Source organism: Lichenostomus cassidix, chromosome 13, assembly GCF_008360975.1.
Source record: "Lichenostomus cassidix isolate B80296 chromosome 13, HeHo_3.0, whole genome shotgun sequence".
NCBI lineage: Eukaryota > Metazoa > Chordata > Aves > Passeriformes > Meliphagidae > Lichenostomus > Lichenostomus cassidix.
The window spans coordinates 17,034,625-17,053,490 of NC_139494.1; the positions used below are offsets into that span (position 1 = coordinate 17,034,625).

Here is an 18,866-nt window from a genome sequence, read left to right on the forward strand (position 1 = left end):
CCAGCCGAAGGCGGGGTGCCCGCCGCCGTTCCCCACTCTCCCGGGCACAGGCTCTGCTCTGCTCCTTTGGTGGCAGCACTGGATGGTTTTTCCCTCCTTCTCCTGACTCACTGATCCCCAGGGGTTTGAAGGCCCTTGAGCTTTGTAGGGCAGGGGGAAATGTCCACCTCCTTTTCCCAGTCCATGAACTGGGCCTCTAGAAATTCCTGTAAATAGGATAAAAATCTCTGTACCCCCAACTCACTCTCCTACCAGCCATACGATGCAGGAAACAGCCTGGCTGCTCCCACCCACCCCAGCCCATGTTAACACCCCCAAAGGACACCCCCAGCACAGCATTTCGGGGGCTTTGCTGTCCCCTTGGCTGAGATCTGAGCACAGAGCGTCCCATTTGTCACCTCAGGACCTGCCAGAGGAGCCCTGCAACCACCTGCCCGTGCTTCAGGTGTACAGCAGCACTCAGCCTTTGGCCACCAGCATTTTCTGGGGTGCTGAGCCAACTCCTCCCTGCACCCAGCGGCTTCACCCCCTGTTTGGGACCCCCAGAAGGGCTGGTGGCAGCCCTGGGGCTCCTGCATGTGCCGCGGCCGCCTGCGTTGTGTCAGCGCTCGGCAATGCTGTTTACACATGAGAGAGGCGCAGAGGCATCTGTGCCGGCAGCCAATTACCCAGTTTTGATCTTTTTTGGTGAAAAGGAAACCAGGCCTTTGCAGACATGGCCAAATTTGATAAGCTGGGGGAGGCAGGGGCGGGTGTGGGAGGCTTTTCCCCATCAGCCTTGTGCGAGGGAAGGGGTTGGGATGGGGAGGGTGGGTCATGGTCAGCTCTGCCTCCAGGCTGGGGCAGGATGGCTGGAGGGCTCTGTGTGCCCATCCTGGCTGCAGTGCCATCCCTGAGGGAGCAGGGTGTGCTGGGGTTGGAGTGCAGGAAACCCCCCGAGGGTTCTGGGAGGGGAGAGGAGAGGTGCTCTCAGGTTTTGTACCTGCTCACCCTTGCAACTGTCACCACATTGTCACACTGCCGTGGGAAATTTGGAAAGCAGAGCTGGACAGTGGGAACAGGGATCCACATGGGGCAGGAGAGGTGTGAAGGTATCCTGAGTAAATCCAGGTGTTTATTTGCCAGGTAACCCTCATGGATCACATGCTATAGAGGGATGCAGGGCAGTCAGGCTCTGCTCGTGCTTGGCAGGAGGGATGCACTGGGCAGAGATCACACAACAGGAACTGCAGGTGAGGGGATGGGGAGAAATCAGACCACAAACCTATGCTGGCAGAAAAGAGCTTTGTGCCTTTTCCCACAAGCAGCAATGTCCCTGTGGGGTGGCAGCTGCTGGTGTGGGGTCTGCTGTCCCCTCCATCTGCAGTGGGCACTGGGCAGCATCACTGCTGGTGGCATTCTGCAGGGCATGGCCAATTCTCCAGGCACCAGGCTGCTCCAGAACCCGGCTCCTCATGGGGTTTTTGGGGCCCCAGCACACCTGAGCACACACCCACCCCGGGGCCAGGCAGACGGGTCTGGCGGGAGGCTCCGGCACGGCCACATCCCTATCTCTGCATGAGCAACATTTTCCACTCATCAAAGGAAAGCTCCAGCGAGCTGTCCTGCCCAGAGCCAGCCCTGTGCCGTGGTGGGAGGAGGGCCAGGCCCGGGGGCCTCCCATGTCCCCCCAAAAACCCCCCTGGCAGGTAGTGCTGGCCCAGCCAGAGCACGGAGCTCACATCCTTATTTGCACAACGGCTCCAGAGACGCCCGAACCAAAAAGGCTTATTTTAAGCTTGCTGGAAAAAGAACATTGTTTGGTGGGAATTAAAACTCCCCGTTCTCAAAAAAGGGAAAAACAAAAAGTGCTTAATTCTGCCGGCTCCTGCCATTGCATAAACACGGAGACACGGCACGGCTGGACAGGGCGGCCAGGAATTTGTTGCTGGCATCGAGTGGGATGGGTGCTCTGCCCCCAGCAGCTGTTGTGCGACAAGGACCCATCCTCTTCTGTGCCCCAGTTGTCCCAAAAGCCCTCAGCCTGGCAGGAAGGGTTTTCCCCAGGGAGGGAAGGGGCACAGTGCTGCCGTGCCGGGGTGCTGCGGGCAGGAGGGGTGACCACATTGGCAGCCCCGTGTCCCGCTGGCCCAGGCTCTGCATCACTGCACAATATTATTTATACAGCCCTAATCCAGCCGTCCCGGCCGCCCTTCTCCCTCCCCGTGCGGGGAGCCGGGTGATGCTCCGGGCTGGCTGTAAATCACGCCCTTTGGATCCCACGAGGGAGAGAGATAACAGCCAGATTTGGGCGTCGGGAGGCAGAGCTGAGCAGGGCTGGGGGTTGGGGAGCCAGCAGCACCCCGAGCCCCCGGCCAGGAGGCTCCGGGGGGACCGGAGGCGTCGGGCCAGCGGCTGCCGGCAGCGCCGGGCGGGCGGGGAGGGGAAGATGCGCGTCCGGTACATCCTGAGCAGCCCCTCCGGCACATCCATCACCCGCCCCGCGTTTACAGCACGTCGCCGCTTACACGATCCAGACGCGCAGGTTCCTCCTGTCCCGCTCCTCTCCTGCCTTTTGTTTTCTTTTGCCTCCTGCTGCTGGAGACAGAGCACCTGATGGAAAAAGCCTGCTCTGCCGCTCGGCGGGCTGGAAACAGCCGCTTCCTTCCGTCCCTGCCCGGCACAGAGCCCGGTGGATGTCCCGGTGCCTCCCTGCCCCGGTGCCCCGTGTCTGGTCCCCGATGGTGGCACTGGAGGAGGGTTGGTGTGAGGGCATGGCATGGACAGACCTGGTCCCAGCGAGCCCCTCTGGTGCTCTGTGCGTGGCACTCCCAGCTCCCCAGGGGACAGAGGGGGACAGAGCAGCAGCTTCCTCCAGGTGGGGAGGCTGCAGGGACCACCGAGGCACTACCTGGCCGTGGGTCTCATCATCCTGCCCGGCCCCATGCCCTGCTCCCTCTGTGACCCCTGTGCTTGCCTTTTTTTACCTTTTCCAGCCCTCTGGGCTCCTGGCCCCAGCCTGTACTGGCTGTGCCTCACTGCCCAGCGGCACAGAGCATGGGTGGGCAGTGCTGGCTTTGCAAATAATTCAGTTCTCTTTCCCCCTGCAGCCTAAGGCAGCCAAAGCAGCAGTCAGACACCAACCCCTGAATGCTTTGGAGGGGTGGCTTCACCTTGTGCTGGATTGCAAAGGTGAGACAACACCAGGGTGCTCTCTGCATCCCAGGCTGGTCCTTCAGCCCCGTGTGGGGTAGACAGAGCAGCCTGGAGCCATCTTCACTGCCTTTCCTGCAAGGCCAGGGGGCTAGGGGATGCTCTCTGGGATGTCCTGCCAGGGCAGCAGTGCCCTCTGGGTCTGTGAGGAGAAAGTCTCTTATTTTGAGGGCTTTGGTGGCTTTTGCTTGTGGGCAGGAGTCCAAATTCCCAGTTTCCCAGGGCAAGGCGAAGGGCGGAGGTAAGTGGAAAGCTCGGCAGTGGCACTGACGTCTGTCCTGGAGGGCTGTGCTCAAGCCAAGCTTCTCTCCATGTCCCTGGGCAAAAGATCACTTGCAGGGACCCCCAAACTCCCGGGGAATCATCTCCAGGTGGGAATTGGTGGTTTGAAGTCAGAGCAGCCAATCTCCTGCCCTGGTCCCCATTCCCTGCTCCTGTGTGCTGCAGTCCAGGGAGGGAAGGGATTTACAGGGCAGCACAGGCCAGTGCTGAAGGTCACCTTCAGAGCTGCTCCAGCCCAGCCCATCCATTAATCACTGCCCTGCCCCTGCAAGGGGTGAGGGAGGCAGGGGCTGTAATAATACACAGGCTGAGAAACGTCCTCCTGCCCTTCAGCAGCCCCCTCTGATGCTGGGCAGCATTAAAAAGGCTGGAAATGTGGTGTGCTTGGATGGCTTGTAGGAAAAGGGTTTCTCTTATCACTTCCTGGGCTCTTGGGAAGGTGGGAGCAGCCCTTTGCATCACTGCCCTGTAGCATCACCCCAAGTGCAGCCAGCAGCCAGTGATCCCCTCCCCACCTGCCTGGGACACGAGCAGGGCTGTCACTGCCACTTGACCTGTGCCCTTAAACCCAGCCAGAGAGGCTGGAGGTCAGCGGGAGGTGGGGAAAAAAAGTCACTTTTGTGGAGATACTGAAACGGAATCGGTGGCGAGGAGGGATGGCTGGGCAGCATCTTAGTGAAGGAGTAACAAAAACAAACCAGCGCCAAGGAATCCTGCTTTGCCCCAAATGTTTTTCTTATGGAGTTGTAATAAGACAAGAGCTGTAAAGATAGTAACCTCCTAAACATTACCTTATTAAGGCTTCTCAGAAACCACAGGGCACGACCCCTCTGGGTCATGGAACAAGAGCGCAGCATCCAGAGAACAAACACGGGCTAACGTTACATTTTTCACTTCATTTAGGGAACCTGGTTTCTAATTATAGTGTTTGTTTAATGGCAGCCCTTGGTCGTGCCTCACTCAAAGCCAGCCCCCCGAGAGCAGAGGGAGAGGGGACCGAGAGGGCTGGGAGATCTCCCTGCTGGCTCCCAGGGCACGGGATGGGGATGAGCTTAGGCACAGCAAGGGGTTTGGGGATTGGAAGTGACAAGGGAGGCTCTGTGCCCAGGGAGAGTCCCTGCGTGTTCTGGGGACATCCCACAGGTGCTGTCCCAGCTCAGTGCTGTGCAGCAAGGCTGTCTGCAGCAGGGGAAGGGGATGTCCTGCTGTGGGCTGTGCTCTGTGCAATTCCCAGCTCACTGAGCCGGGGCTCATCTCCATGCCCTGGTGACAGTGACAGACCTGCTGGGACCTGGCTGCTTCTTGGCAAAACCAAGGATGGTTTGCCTCACCCCTCTGGGGTAAGGGACATTCCCAGGACACACACAGAGGTGCTGCAGGGACGTTCAGTTCCGGCAGCAGTGGCTCTGGTGCTGAGCTGGTGACCAAATCCAGGGGAAGCCAGAGGGATGCCAAGCACTGCATCCCATCCCTGTGCAAAGCCTGGCATGATGGCAGAGAGACCCTGGCTTTGGGGCTGTCCCAACAGGCTCAGGGGTCTGGAGATGGTAGCAGCCCTCTCTGGGACGTGTTACCGGTGGAAGTCCTGCCCTGCCAGATTCTTAATCCACATTTGTCCCCACCGAGGTTATAGCAACCACTGTTCCTGTGCATGGCTTAGGATCAGGCTCCTCCCCACCAGCCAGGACCCTCTGATGGACATGACACCCTGAGGACATGACACCCCAGAACCCAGCTCTGTGCTCCCCTCAGGGAATGTCACCACTGCGGGAAGCCAGAGAAGAAGCTGGTGGTGTTTCCCCATGCTCCCTGTCTTTCCCTCAGTTATTTCACACTGCAGAGGCTGCTGCTGCTGCTCCAGAGCTGTTCCCTGTGCTGGATTCACTGCCCAGGGGGGCCAGCACAGCCCTGTGTCACCCAGGCAGTGCAGCGGTGTGCAGAGAAGGGACAAACAACTCCTTCCTTGCCATGCTGGGGGCTGATGGAGCAGGAGGATGGAGGTGCTCCGTGCTGGGTGTTCCCCACCCCAGCTGCCAGCTGGGGCCCAGTGCTGGCTGGAGGCCATACATGGATGGACTCACGGTCCACACAGGGCCAGGAGGGGCTGGAGCACTGACAGATGTCCCACACAGGCTCCGTGTGCCACTGGAACCCGGGAAAGCACCATGCGCACCCAGCCCTGCAGCCCTGGCCTTGCCACCACCACCCCACAGGGGTCCCAGCCCCGGGGACACACAGGGATCCCACTCTGGACCCACAGCAGAGCCCCGGGGCTGCTGCAAAGCCTTTTTTCCCAGGCCAGACAGAGCTTTTCAAAGTCCTGGGAGTCACGAGACACCTCCAGGGAGCATCTCCGCTTCCTCCGCTGGCCGCAGGGATGGGCGCCAGCACCGCCCTGGCTCCTTGTGGCCATCCAGCCCCGCTGGACCCCCACCCCACGGGCGGTGGGATGTGCATCCCCCCAGTGCACCATCCCAGGAGGAAGTGAGTTATCCCAAACAACTTTCTCCGGCCGGGATGGCCCGAGTTCCCAGGCGCGTCGCTGGCAGCCCTGGCCGCTCTCCTCCCCCTCGCTTCCCCCAACCCTCCTTCCCTCGCTCCCCCTCTCCGCCTTAATGACTTCCACATGGGCCTCTGGCAGGCCGAGCCAAGCCTCCCAGCATTGTCTGAAATCTCCAAATTTAGAAGAAATATGAAAATTGTCAAGCGGCCCTTCCTTAGGGGGTAAAAGCAACAGTGGGCCGCGCGGCGGCGGTGGCGGCCTAGGCCCCACGTGACGGCCCCCCAGCCAATGGATCCCCACGGCGCCCCTGACAGCGCTGCCTGCCGCGGCCTGGCCTCCCCCGACAGCTCATATAAGGTAAAAAGAAAAAGGTTTTTCCAGCTTCTGAGGAGCCTGCGAGGAGCTTTGCACCCAGTGCTCCCATGGCAGCCGCTTCAAAAAGGCCCGGCCGGCGGCGAGGTGCCAGTGGCGGGCTGTGGCGTGCCAGGAGGAGGTGGCCGGCACGTGGCCGTGTCCCCACGGTGCCCCAGCGCTGCTGTGGGGTCGCAGGTAGGTGGCTGCGGATGGAGGGAGCGGGAGGGGCGCGGGTGGGTGTGTGGGACATTGGGGATGGGGAGGTTGGCGCTGGGGCAGTGCGGGAGCTCCGGCTCTGCCTGCCGCCTGTGCCAGCGGTGGGAAACACAACTCCTCCAGCATCTCCCTGTGCCAGCCCACCCTGGGATGCTCAGCCCGGCTGGCTCTGGGGAGCTGGGCAGCACCTCGGGAGGTGAGTGGAGCACAGCAGGGAAATCTGCTGGGCATTGAGCCGGCGAGGAGTGGCCACAGCCTTCTCAGGATTAGGGGATCCTGGGCAAAGGTGTTCCCCAAAATCAGCTCCGTCCTGGTGCTGGGCTTGGTGGGGCTCGCCCAGCTTTTCAGATGTGAGCACAGACCCTCCCGGGGCTGGGGGAGGAATTGCTTTCTGCTCTGCGGATGTGTAGGATGGAAAAACCGGGAGGTGAGCCTGGCTGGGTGGGCAAGTGGACCCCCTTGTTGGCTCCTCTGGCCACCTGTGCTGCTGCTACTTTTGGGAAGAAACGAGCTGGGGAGGGAATGGGGCTGGGGCTCTTGGAGCCACCGTAGCCAGCGCTTTCACACCGGCTGGGAGCATCCCGCTGCCTGTGGCTTTTGGGAGCCCAGGGCCAGCCCAGCTTGTGCCCTGCCCCACTCTGTCCCCCGGGGCTCTGTCCCCACAGTGTTACCCCAGCTGAGGGCACTGCCCCGGTTCTGTTGCTCTCCGGGGGAATGGTGGCTGCACCCTCAACCCCTGGAGCTGCAGAGGTGGCTGCAGAGTGTGTGACCCTGTGCGGCTGAGCCCTGCCCTGGTGGCAGGGGAGGGCAGCAGGTGATAGCCAGCAGGGCTGGTGGCCTTGCAAAGGCTCCCCAGGTGGCTTCTCCTCCCTCAGTGCTGCCTCTGTGGGGTTTATGGCTGGCTCTGTGCTCTCCCTCTGCTCCTGAAGCGCCGGCAGTGGCTGTCCCCTCGCAGTGGGTCACCTGGGGACACTGTGCCCGGTGGCTGCAAGGTGCCATGTCCCCCTGCCTCCTTCCTCTGCAGGGACACCCACCAGCTATTCTTTGGGTCCAGCACAAGAACAGTGGGTCCAGCCAGGGCATGATGCCATCCCTGGGGGTACAAGTTCTGTATGGGCTCTGTGACAGTGACAGTGACAGTGACAGTGACCAGGGCACTGCAGCCCCTCAGGGCAGCCATGGCCACCACGGTCCCAGTCTGTCCCCATTCTGCTGTTCCTCAAGAGCGTCCCACTGTCGCTGGCTGCTCCTGGGGAAGTTGCCATCCTGGCACTGGGATGCTGCACGCAGGGTTGGGGAGCCACTGCTGGGACACGACCTGTGTCCCCATCCCAATGGCAATGTCCCCAACACAGGGCTATCCTGCCTGTGCCCAGCCTGGCTGCCCAGACCCCGTGCACCATCCAGGGAGCTCTTTGAAGGACAATGGAATTGCTTCCCCACCGCCAGCCGGTGGGAGAGAAGTCAACTTCCAACAAACACAGGCAGACGCCTCCGCCAAAGATTTCCCAAGCAGTTATCAGCAGGAATTCGGGAAAGGCTGTGTCTAGACAGGCTGCAGCTCTGGGTGGCTGCTGGATAGAGTGGCATTTCCCTCCACACTTGTCAAGAGAGAGTCTGCAGATGATTATGAGCCCTTTTTTCCTCTTGGTCTCCTTTTGCGTCCAAGAACCACCCTTGTCCCTGATCAGGCTTTTCCGAGGCTTGTTCCTCCACAGCCCTGGGGTAACCTCTCTTTGCTCATCCCTGGCATCCTGCTCCTCTCCTGGGGCTGTGTGGGAAGAGCCGGTGGGTCATCCTGTGGTGGCTCTGGGACAGCAGGGCTGGGATGAGTCGCTTCCTCAGTCCATGGCACCACTGCCTGCTGGTCAGTGACAGCTCTGACCATGGCACCACTGCCTGCTGGTCAGTGACAGCTCTGACCATGGCACTGCTGCCTCTTGCTGCCCACGGCAGGCTGCTGGGCAGTGGTGTGACAGAGACAGCTGCATGGACAATGCAGGGGCTGTGCCAGGCTGGGGACACAGCTGTCCCCAGGGCAGCTCCAGCACCTGAGACTGTGTGGGGTAGAGGCAGCGACAGCTCAGCAATGAGGAAAGAGGCTGGAAATCTGAGCTCCGGGGCTGTTTCACCATGTCCTGACCTTGGCTGGGAGCACTGAGGAGGCGATGGGAGCAGATTCTGCACAGGGGGAGGCTCCAGCCGGGGCGGATGAAGCCCAACACACATCTGTGGCTGAAGGCCGGTGGGTGCTGGGGGTGCTTGCTGCTCCTGAATCCCAAATTCCTTTGCCTACCCGGGATGGTGTGCATTCACAGGGCTCACCTCAGCTGGCTCTGAGGTGGCTCTGGCCTCTCCTGGGTGGTGGGAATGTGCTGTCTGCCCACTCTGGGGTGCTGGAGGAACTGGGGCACTGTGCCCCCAGCAGCAGCACCCGCCAGCCGGGCACTGGCAGGGCACAGGGGAGTAGGGTGTCCTCCTCCTCCTCCTCCTCCTCTAGTGGCCACCAAGGGGGTCACTGTCTGGTGCTCCTCCAGCCCTCAGGGGCTGTCTCTTTGGCTTAGGGCAGGGACAGCAGGGACAGCAGGGACAGAAGCTGGCATGGTCCTGGAGACAAAGGGCAGGGGCTGGAGACAGACTCCATGCAGTACACGTGGCTGCTGCTGCTGGCTCGAGGTGAGGGTGAAGCTGGGGATGCTCATGCTGCCTGTGGGGATGGGGAAGGGGGCTCTGGAGGGCTGGCAGACCCCCAGACCAGCCCTGTTCCCCCACTAGATGCACAACGTGCATGGCTGTCAGCTGGGGAGGTGACAGATGTTTGTCTGCCCAGGCTCTGCTCAAGGTGGCACATGCAAGTAGGATCTTCTGGGCAGCAGCATCTGCCCTGTCCTACTGTCACTGAAACCCAGAGTGTGCAGTGCTGGAGCTGCAGGGGATGGCCAGGGTGCAGGAGGTGCTGGTGGGGCTGCCCAGGGCTCTGCCAGCCCTGCAGGGCACCAGTGCCACCTGCCCCAGTGGGTCTGCACTGGGATGGGGTGTGACAGTGCTGTTAAACCCTTTCCCCAGCGGTGGCACAGAGGTGGGATGTGCTGGCTGTGCTGGAGGCTCCCTGGGCCAGCAGGATCCATGGGTGCTGGCTGGTGCTGTGGTCTTTGCCCTGAGCAGATGTCCCCATCCTCCAGGGACATCCCTGTCATGGTGGCAGCACCGGGCCATGGGCAGCTCCATGGTGGCCAACAGGTGATGGTCTTGCTGTGGGACCATCTCACTGGCCACTGGTACTTGAGGCAATATCTCTCTCCCAGCCTTGCGTTTTTAACTGGAATCCCTCACTTTGCGATTTGTGTTTCCTTTTTTTCCTCTCCCTTTTCAACCTGGTTTTTGAAAATTTCATTTTGATTCTTCCCCACCTCCAGCCCTACAATTCCTGCTGGAGGCTTTGCACAGGCACTGCAAGAGAACGATGCCTATTATATACCAGTCCCAATGTAACTTTTGTGCTCCCTGTTTTTCCCCTTCTCATCTCCTGAGAGCTGGGACCTGGAGCCATTTAGAGCATTTTTTTTTTTGCCATCTTTTACTGCTCGGCTGGGCAAGCAGCAGAAAACTGGGAAAACTGGGAGCCTGCAGGGGGGATGTGAATTACAACCTGGGCTCTGCTGGAGCAGAGATAAGGTGGGAGAAGCAGTTGTGGCAGTTTAATGAGCACACCATGGCTGTGCCTCTGCTCGAGGAGAAGCAGCCTGGCTGCTCCATGCCTGCTCCAGGTTCTGGGAAGCTCCTGCATGCCCACCATGCCAAGTGCCCTCAGCAGCTCCATGGGGAGCCTGGCAGGAGCAGGGTGAGGAGCAGAGCTGGGGAGCAAGGAGGATGCTGGAGCAGCCTCCCCCCACTGCTTGGGAACAGCGTCCATGGGGAGCTCTCCCCCGGCGCCCTGGATTCCCACCAGCCCTTCCCAGAGCAGGCAGCAGGCCGGTGACGTGCTGGCCTGTCCCCTCTGGGACTTCACCCCTGCACCACTTCCTGCAGGCCGGGAATGTGACGTGTAAACAAAGTGGGAAGGCTGGTGCCGGCCTGGGCTCCCACGCTCCGTGTGCCCCAGGACCAGCCCAGGGCACCAGTGCCAGCCCTGAGCCCCAAAACACCTTCCAGGCTGGGCTGGGGGCACTGGGCTGGGGAGAGAGGGGGAGCAGCTCTGGGAGGAGGAAAGCAGCCAAGGATGGGGAGATGGTGATCTGAGATCCTGCAGCAGTGGGAAGAGCTGGGGCCGTGGGAAAGGCAGTGGCCAGGCTCCTGTGTGCCTTGCCTCTTCCGTAGCTTCCATGGCTCCTTCCAGCCTCAAATCCCTGTTCTGCTGCTCCTCCCCTTCTGGAGACTCCTCATCCCCAAGCCAGGCTGTGGTGTTGGAGGGTTTCACCCCTCACTAGAGCGCTGGCACCGGTGGGCTCTGCATGGCAGAACTGGGCACGGTGGTGGCCAGGCAGGGACAGCAGGGTCAGTGCCTTTCCTTGGGGTGACAAACAGGGAGGTGGCAGAGGCCTCACTCATCCCTGGCCTCTCTCCACCCATCCATGCCATGCCATGCCACCACCCTGGGCCTCGAGCAGAGTGTGGAGGCTCCCAGCTCTGCAGAGACACCAAATTAGGTGATTTCTCCCTCGCTCTGGCCCCACAAACCAGATGCTCTCCCCTCCGCACCCATCCCCTGCTCGCAGCCCCCCAAACCTGCTCCTTTGTTCTTGGCATTCTAATTCATCGCGGCAAAACCCAGCGAGCGAGAGCAGCATCCCCCTGGGCCCCCTTGGCTCGTCCCCAGCAAGGGAGATGGGGGGAGATGGGGGCTGCTCGGGCTCCAAATCTGCCTTTTTGACCATAAAAGGGCAGGCACGCAGCCCCGGCAGGAGGATGGGAAAGGGAAGGCAGAGCTATTTATAGCTGAGCATCAGGACCTCAGCCTGAACTCGGGGTTAATCAGCCTGTGACCAGATTAGGATCTCCCCTGGCCCCTCCATTTTCTCATAAACCTTTGATTTAATACCAGTGCTGGCGAGGGAGGGAGGGAGGAAGGGAGGAAGGGAGAGAGGAGGCACCTCTCCTCCGCAGAGGCCGCCGTGGTCTGTGGGGGACGAGATGGAGATGCTGGGAGAGCTGGAAAGCCCCAGTGGGAAGGAGCATTGGAGCTGTGGTGCCACCAGCTCATGCTGCAGAGTGCCAGGGAGCAGCATCCCCCTGTGATCGCTTCCTGCAGGGACTCAACAGGCAGCAGGAGCTGCCCTGGGGTCAGCCCCTGAAATTTATGGAGTTGAGTGAGTCCTTCCAGCACGAGCACCTTCCCCTCCATGATCCCAAGAGGGTCATCTGAGGGGGTTCCTGGGCAGGATTCTTGGTGCTACCTTGGTGGTGGCATGAGGGATGTTTGGGATGCTTGATGATTAGAGTTGGATTGAAGCTTGTCTGGGGCAGGAATGGGGTGCTGATGGTTGGTGAAGGTCAGGATTTTGGGGGCCAGGTGGAGGGAAAAGGGTGCCTGCATGGGATCCAGCATCACCTGATGCCTTCCACCCTCCTGGGAGCCTGGAGCTGCTCACAGCAGAACCCTCCTGGCCGGGGGGCTCAGGCGTCCCTCAGGAGCCCCAGCCTGGCCTCGCAGGGCTGGGGAATTTCAAGGAGGAACAAATCCCAAGTGCTATTAAAAAAGGACATTTCCTGCAGCGGAGGCCTGCCTGGAGAGGGGAAAGGGCACTGTGTTGTAACCACGGGGAGGGCCGAGCTCTGACTCAGCCCAGCACTGCCGGGAGCAGCTCGTGGTGGCCACGGAGCTCTCGGAGCACTTGCCCACTCCTCGTCCTCCTGCACACACTGGGACAGGGACACGGCTTGGGACAGGCGAGGCTGGAGGTGAGCGGTGGGTCGGGACATGGGCAATGCCAGCAGGGCTGCTGGCACCACGGGAGGTGCCAGGGGACTGTCCTGGGCACGCACATCGTGCCCTGGGCACCCTCCAGACACCCTGACCACGGGGATGTGGCAGTGCCGGGTGGATCCCTAGCGCTGGCAGGACAGCGATCCAGCCGTTTGTCATTCCGGATTGTTCCGAATCCACGCGGTGCGTTCACACCTGCACGAGTGAGGTGAGCAGCCCGGGGCTGTGGCTCTCCTGGCTCAGGGGACACTGGTGTCCCCCACAGGGAGCTGCCCCAGCAGCAATGTGAGTGTGGTGACCAGCGGCATGCTGGTGGCAGTCGTCTTTCATTGGGAAGTCGGGAGAAAACCGTGAGTGCAAACAAGCGGGAAAGGGGAGGCCCTGCAGTGCTGGGGTTTTGCCCCATCTTGGGGACATCGAAGGGAGGATTGGGTGACTCTCCACCCTGGGCTGGGTGAGCTGTGGCAGATGTTTTGCCTCCATCCTGGTGGGATGTGCAGCCCTGCGCATTCCTCCAGACTTTCTCGGCGTTTCTTCCCCCGCCACCACCTCCCCGGGGACGGCAGCTGAGCTCTCCCAGCCCTGCACCACGGAGCCAGACAAAGCTTTGTGCTGTCTTTTCCCACCAGGGCTGGGATGCTGGCAGGGGGAAGCCAGAGCCACCCCCAGGCCAATCCAGGGCTTCCTGCACACCTGGAGACCTGGAAGCCACTCTTAGGAGACGAGATATGTCCCACGCCCGTGGGCTTTGGACAAACACAAATATGATCGACAAAAGGAGGGTTTTGAGTGACTATTGTAAGGTTTGCTGTGTGTACAAAGCTGTCCTCAGGCTCATGGGGTGCTGAGCACCCAAAGGGACCTCACTGCAGCTCTCCAGGATGGAATCCAAGAGCTTGTGGCTCCACAGTCAGCTCTTCACCGCTGTGCTGACTCCATCCTCTGTGTCTTGCAGGCTCAGCTGCGGGTGACCCTGGGGATATCGATCTGCTGAACACACGAGAGGATGGGACAGACCCAGAAGTGGCCACCAGGAGAGATGGGCAGAGCTGATGTGCCACCACGCTGTCAGCACAGGCACCACCGCCAGCCCTTTCCTGGGCACAGGCAGGGACAGGCCAGGGGCTTATTTTCCCCTGCCCAGTCGTGCAAAGGGGGTTGGATCCCAAGGGATTGGATCCCAAGGGATGCATGCCAGGGGCTGGATCCCAGTCCATGGATCCCAGGGCTCGCTGCAGTGCTACACATCGCTCCAGCAGCAAGCACAGCAGCCCATTCCTGGGGGTGTGCAGGGGGCCAGGCAGAGGCTCTGCAAAGGCAGGAGGATCCCTGCAGCATGTCCCCTGGTTCTGGGTCCCTGTGGCTGTTGTCACACTTGGCTGGGGCTCAGGGCTGGCCTGGCCATGGCTGCTACAGAGACAACCCTGTGCTGGCCATGGCTGCTCCAAACCCTCGTTCCTGAGCAGTGGATGCTGCAATCCTGGGGCTCCACGGGGCTCTTTCCCCCACTCTTTCCACCCAAGAACAAGGGGCAGCAGAGAGGAGAGCCCAGCCCAATGCACGGGGTGGTTCTGCCCCAGGTCCCAGCTGGGTGCACTGGCCGGGGGGGCCTGGCCGGATGCAGGGGCTCGCAGCAGAGATGCAGCATCTGCTTCTCATCAGGCTGCTGGGGCTGCTGGGGCTGTGATAGATGGTCTGTTTATCAGCTTCAGCCCTGCTCAGGATGTTAGTGTTCGCCTGAGGAAGATATTTTTGGGCTCGGCCGCTCCCTCCATCCTCCCTCGCCTCCTGCTTCCCCCTGGATCTTGGCCGTCCAGGCCAGGTGGGCTGAAGCTGTCCAGACCCAAGGGTGGAGATTCGGGGAGTTTCTGCCCCACAGCCTCCGGTTCTTGCTCTTGGGAAGGGCTGGGCTCAGCTCTGCCAGCCTGGGAATGGAGCAGGCCAAGCTCTGAGCTTGGGAAGCCGAGGTGCTGAGCAGCTGCAGGCTCTCCTGGGGACAGGGACAGGGACAAGGGTGGGGAGGGACAGCAGGAGCTTCCACATGCTCCTCATCCCCTGCAGTGAGGAAGGGGCAGGGAGGGACTTGCTGTGTGGCACCCTCAGCCCCACAGTGTCCTGCTCATCCCCCATCACCCTCAGCCTCTTGTCCAGCTCTGCACTGGCTCTCTGGGGAGATACATTCAGGATTTTGAGGCAGCCCCACAGCTTATCTATCCCTGTCCCTGCAGAGCTGGGGCCAGGCTGAGCTCCCCAGCCCAGGCCTGTGCTGCCATCACTCTGGGGACACAGGCACACAGCTCTGGAGGCAGGGGACACCTCTCTGCCTGCAGCCAGCCCCAGCCTGGCTGTGTCCCCTCACATGGACACGCAGCGAGGAGAGCACAGACACGTCCATGTCTCCCAGCCCAAGGTGCAGTGCTGCATCTCTGGTCAATTGGGAGTCTGAGATGAAGCACTGTAGCTCGGGAAGGGAGGAACTGCTCAGCCTGGGACAAGTGACGCGAGGACAGCTCAGCCCTGGCTGCAGGAAAAGCATCCCGAAGCTCTCGGCAGAGATTCAGGAGGGATAGGAAAGTGGGGACGTTTTTTGTCACAGCAGAGGGACCCCTGTGTCTGCTGGGAACCCCCAGCCCAGCCTGGGCACCAGTGGTCCCACAGAGATGTGACAGGTGGGGGCACAGCAGGGACACGGCGGTGGCTTCCCCATCACCCACCCACGGAGCCGGACAGCAGTGAGGACAGCAGGGCTGGCACAGAGCCTGGGTTGCCGTGTCCTCAGGGTCCAGTTTTCCCAGGAATCCCTTGGGCACTAGGTTGGGGATTCCTGGAAATACTGTTCTTGGGGCCACGGCTCGACGGCCCATCCCGTGGGAGCCACAGCCTGCAGAGGAGCCAGGAATGGAGGTACAGGGCTGGGGGGCTGGGAAGGGGAGAGGGAGCCCCTGGAGATCCCACACGGGGGGGATGGATGTCCCTGCTGGTCACCACTCACTGCCAGGGGCGGTGGCTCACGGCCAGGTGGCCTCACATGCCACTCCTGCCCTGCCTGGGCCACCCAGAGCCAATAAAGGTCTCCAATCCCAAATTACTCTGTCCCAGCCAGTTGTTTGGGGCTGGGAGCAGGGTGGGAGCCAAGGGGGTGGTGCCAGCACAGTTTGGGACAGAAAAGAGGGACAAGAACCACCTGTGGAGCACAGCCCTGGGTGCTGCTGTCCCCCCCCATGTCCCCCCATTCGCAGCCCTGCTGAGCTCCTGCAAAAGGGACTGATGTGTGATCCTGTGGGGCACTGAGAGCACCCCGAGCAGCAGCTGCTGGGATGGGCTGGGGGCTCTCCCTGCAGCCCCCCGAGCACCCTGCACTGATCCCTGCCAGCCCCTGACCCCACTGCCTGCACGGGGTGCGTGTGGGCAGCACAGCACGGAGACAGGAGAATCCCAAAAACATTGAGGCTGGAAAATCCCTCCCAGCCCATCAAGTCCAAGCTGTGACCAATGCCCACCTTGTCACCAGCCCAGAGCACTGAGTGCCACATCCAGGTGACACCTCCAGGGATGGGCACTCCAAACCTCCCTGGGCAGCTCCTGCCAAAGCCTGAGCACCCTTTCCATGGAGAAATTCCTGCTGCTGTCCAACCTGAGCCTTGCCTGGCCCAGGTTCCAGAAGGGAGGGACAGGGACAGGGACAGTGACAGGCAAGTGCAGGCAGCAGGGCTGGGCAGGCCGGCAGGTGGCACTGCTGCCTCGATGGGAGCGGGCAGGACCAGTGCTGCCCATCCCATCCCATCCCATCCCATTATCCCATCCCACCCCATCCCATCCCACCCCATCCCATCCCATCCCAGAGCTGTCCCCCCCCTTCCCCACCCACCTCTGTCCCCGCTCCCCCGTCCAGCTCACGCCCTGCCAGCCCTGGCTGCGGGGGCTCCAAAGCCTGCCCCAGCTGGGTGCCATGGGGACAGAGACCCCACTTGTCCCCACACCAGCGATGGATGAGCCCCCAGCCGTGGCTGTAAGAACAGTGCAGGGCCAGGGGACACCGTGGGGTGCCCAGGCTGCTCCCCATCACCCCCCAGCTCAGGTGAGAGGCCCTGGTCACCTGCAGACACCCCCAGCAGGGACAGGAGCCCAGGGCCAGCCACGGGATGCCACCACCCCCACCGCTGGGCTGGCACACCCCACAGCCCTGTTCCCAGCTCCTGGAATGCCACCAGCCCAACCACCTCCACACCCATCCCACTGACTCAGCAGGGCACAGCCTGCCCTCGCTGCCTGCTCTGCCAGGACCTGGGAACCCATCTGGGGAGAAGGAATGGGCACACAGTGGGATTTGGGGTCACTGGGATGGGCAGATGGATGGGACAGGGCTGGGAGAGCAAGGAGAACCCACCCAGGAGGACACCCAAACCCAGCCAAGAGAAGGCAGCGATGGGGAAAACCCTTCCTGCCCCACACGAGAAGGAAAAGTGGAAATCACAAAATCTCTCTGGCAATGAGAAAGCTGAAATCCAACCCTGCTCCTCCCCGTGACAGCACTGCTGCTTTGCCATGGCTCCAACTGCTCTGTTTCAACACTTTCCAAGCATTTGTTTTGATTTTGGTTGTTAGGGGCTTGCAGGACTTGCCGGGGCAGGAGGGAAAGCCATGTCTCTCACACACCCAAATTAAAAAAATATGGCACTTAGTTCAGGAAATGCCAGCTCAGAGAACTTTGATTGTTTCCTTCTTTATTCCCCCCCCACCTTTTTTTTTTTTCCAGCCAAAAAATCCATCAAGGTTGACCTTGTCCTTGAGAGAGACTTAGGTTTGGGCAATATTAGCAATTTTGGGACGAAAAAAAAGCCCTTTAATTGAAGAATTCCTGATTGTTCACAGGGAAGCAACCTGAATCAGTGGGGCTGATTTTCCCAACCTCGGCAGGGATGCTCCAGCCTGGTCCCAGGCCCCAAAGCAGGGGTTGGGCTCAATTCCCAGCCAGGTCCTTCCCTTGCAACATTCCAGCTGCATCTCAAGCTCCAGCACAGCCTGACAGGGAAACTGAGGCACACACAGCCTCCACAGCACCCCAGCCAGGGCTCTGCTCCACCCCAGCCTGGTGTGGGTGAGGATGCCCCGGGCGAGATGCCACCCTGGCACTCTCACAGGCGCCGCACGCTCCGTGCCTCAGTTTCCCCGCCGTTGGCACAGAATCGCCGGGGAATGCTGAGCCTCCCAGCGCAGCTCAGCCTCCCCAGCCGGCCCGGGAGCACACAGCCCCTGCCGTGCGCTGCCGAGACATGGCCTGCCGTGCCGGCAAGGGAAGGGAAGGGAGCTGTCCTGACTCAGCCGGCAAAACCGGCAGCACCTGGGAGCAGCAGCGGCCGCTGGCACCGCCCCGGGCACGGAGCAGGGAGGTGGCAGCCGAGGCACACCAGGGCAGCTTCCTGCTCCTTCTTCGCCTCGCCGCTCCCGGCAGGATGAGCTCCACGTGCTCCCTGCTCTCTGCAAAGCACCCACGAGGGGAAGCCGAGCTGCTGCTCTCCCTTTTTTGGGCAGATTTTCCCCTTCCAAGAGTCCTGCGCTGTCCCCACGCTCAGGGCTCCCTGGCAATGCCTCTCTGCCGGGCAAACACTGGGATTTTCAGTTGGGGATAGTGGGTGCTGGTGTGGCACCCAAGTGCCAGAACCCCTTTAGCTCTCAGGCCACCCCTAATTTTGAAGAAACTCAGTGGCCATGAATCCTGCTCTGTCCCCAGGACTCCCTGCTTGTGCTTCCCTGCCTTCTCTCCATCTCCTGTGTGCCACACCCTTCCAGAAATTTATCTCGTAGAAAAAATGTCTCTCGGAGCCCACAGCCATGCCCGTGCCAGGCAGGTTTGTCCTTGTGGCTGCCCAGGTGGGGATGGGCAGGAGGGGCAGGGGATGGCTCCCCTCACTCCCCGAGACTCTCAGGGCAGTGTCTGACAAACCCAAAAGGATTGGGAAAGAGACAAAACCTCCTTCTGCCCCACGGGGGTGCAGCTCCAGCCCCACGGTGGCCACGCTCCCCCCGTGACCCACAGCCCACGAGTACCTCAGCACTTCGTCAGCGGGCAGCAGCAATCGGCTTAAAAATAATCCCCATGTGTGTCCTGCGCTGGCCCTGGGCTCGGGGCTCCCGGGGGGGCTGGCAGTGCCCCCTGCCAGGGCCCAGGGCTTTCCCGAGGATCCCTGCTCCTCACAGCCCTTCCAGGGCCCCTCCACACCCACCCCTGGCTCTGGAGAGAAGCCCCCAGTTCCCTGAGCCAGGCTGGGAATATGGCAGTGGGGGCTTGGGCAGCTCCATCCCAGCAGGATGGTGTAGGTGAGGCCCTGGGGGCTCACAGCATCCGAGGGACCCCAACTCAGGAGCTGTCCCTCAAACCCAGTGTGGTTCTTACTG

At 61.3% G+C, this 18,866-nt stretch overlaps 1 long non-coding RNA gene across 1 annotated transcript; it reads left to right on the forward strand.

Annotated features, from left to right (window-relative positions):
* Positions 1–5,948: 5,948 nt before the first annotated feature.
* On the forward strand, positions 5,949–15,555 carry LOC146431411 (uncharacterized). Its single transcript, XR_014854951.1, has 2 exons — positions 5,949–6,526; positions 13,426–15,555. It is a non-coding gene; the product is annotated as an uncharacterized LOC146431411 (long non-coding RNA).
* Positions 15,556–18,866: the final 3,311 nt, after the last annotated feature.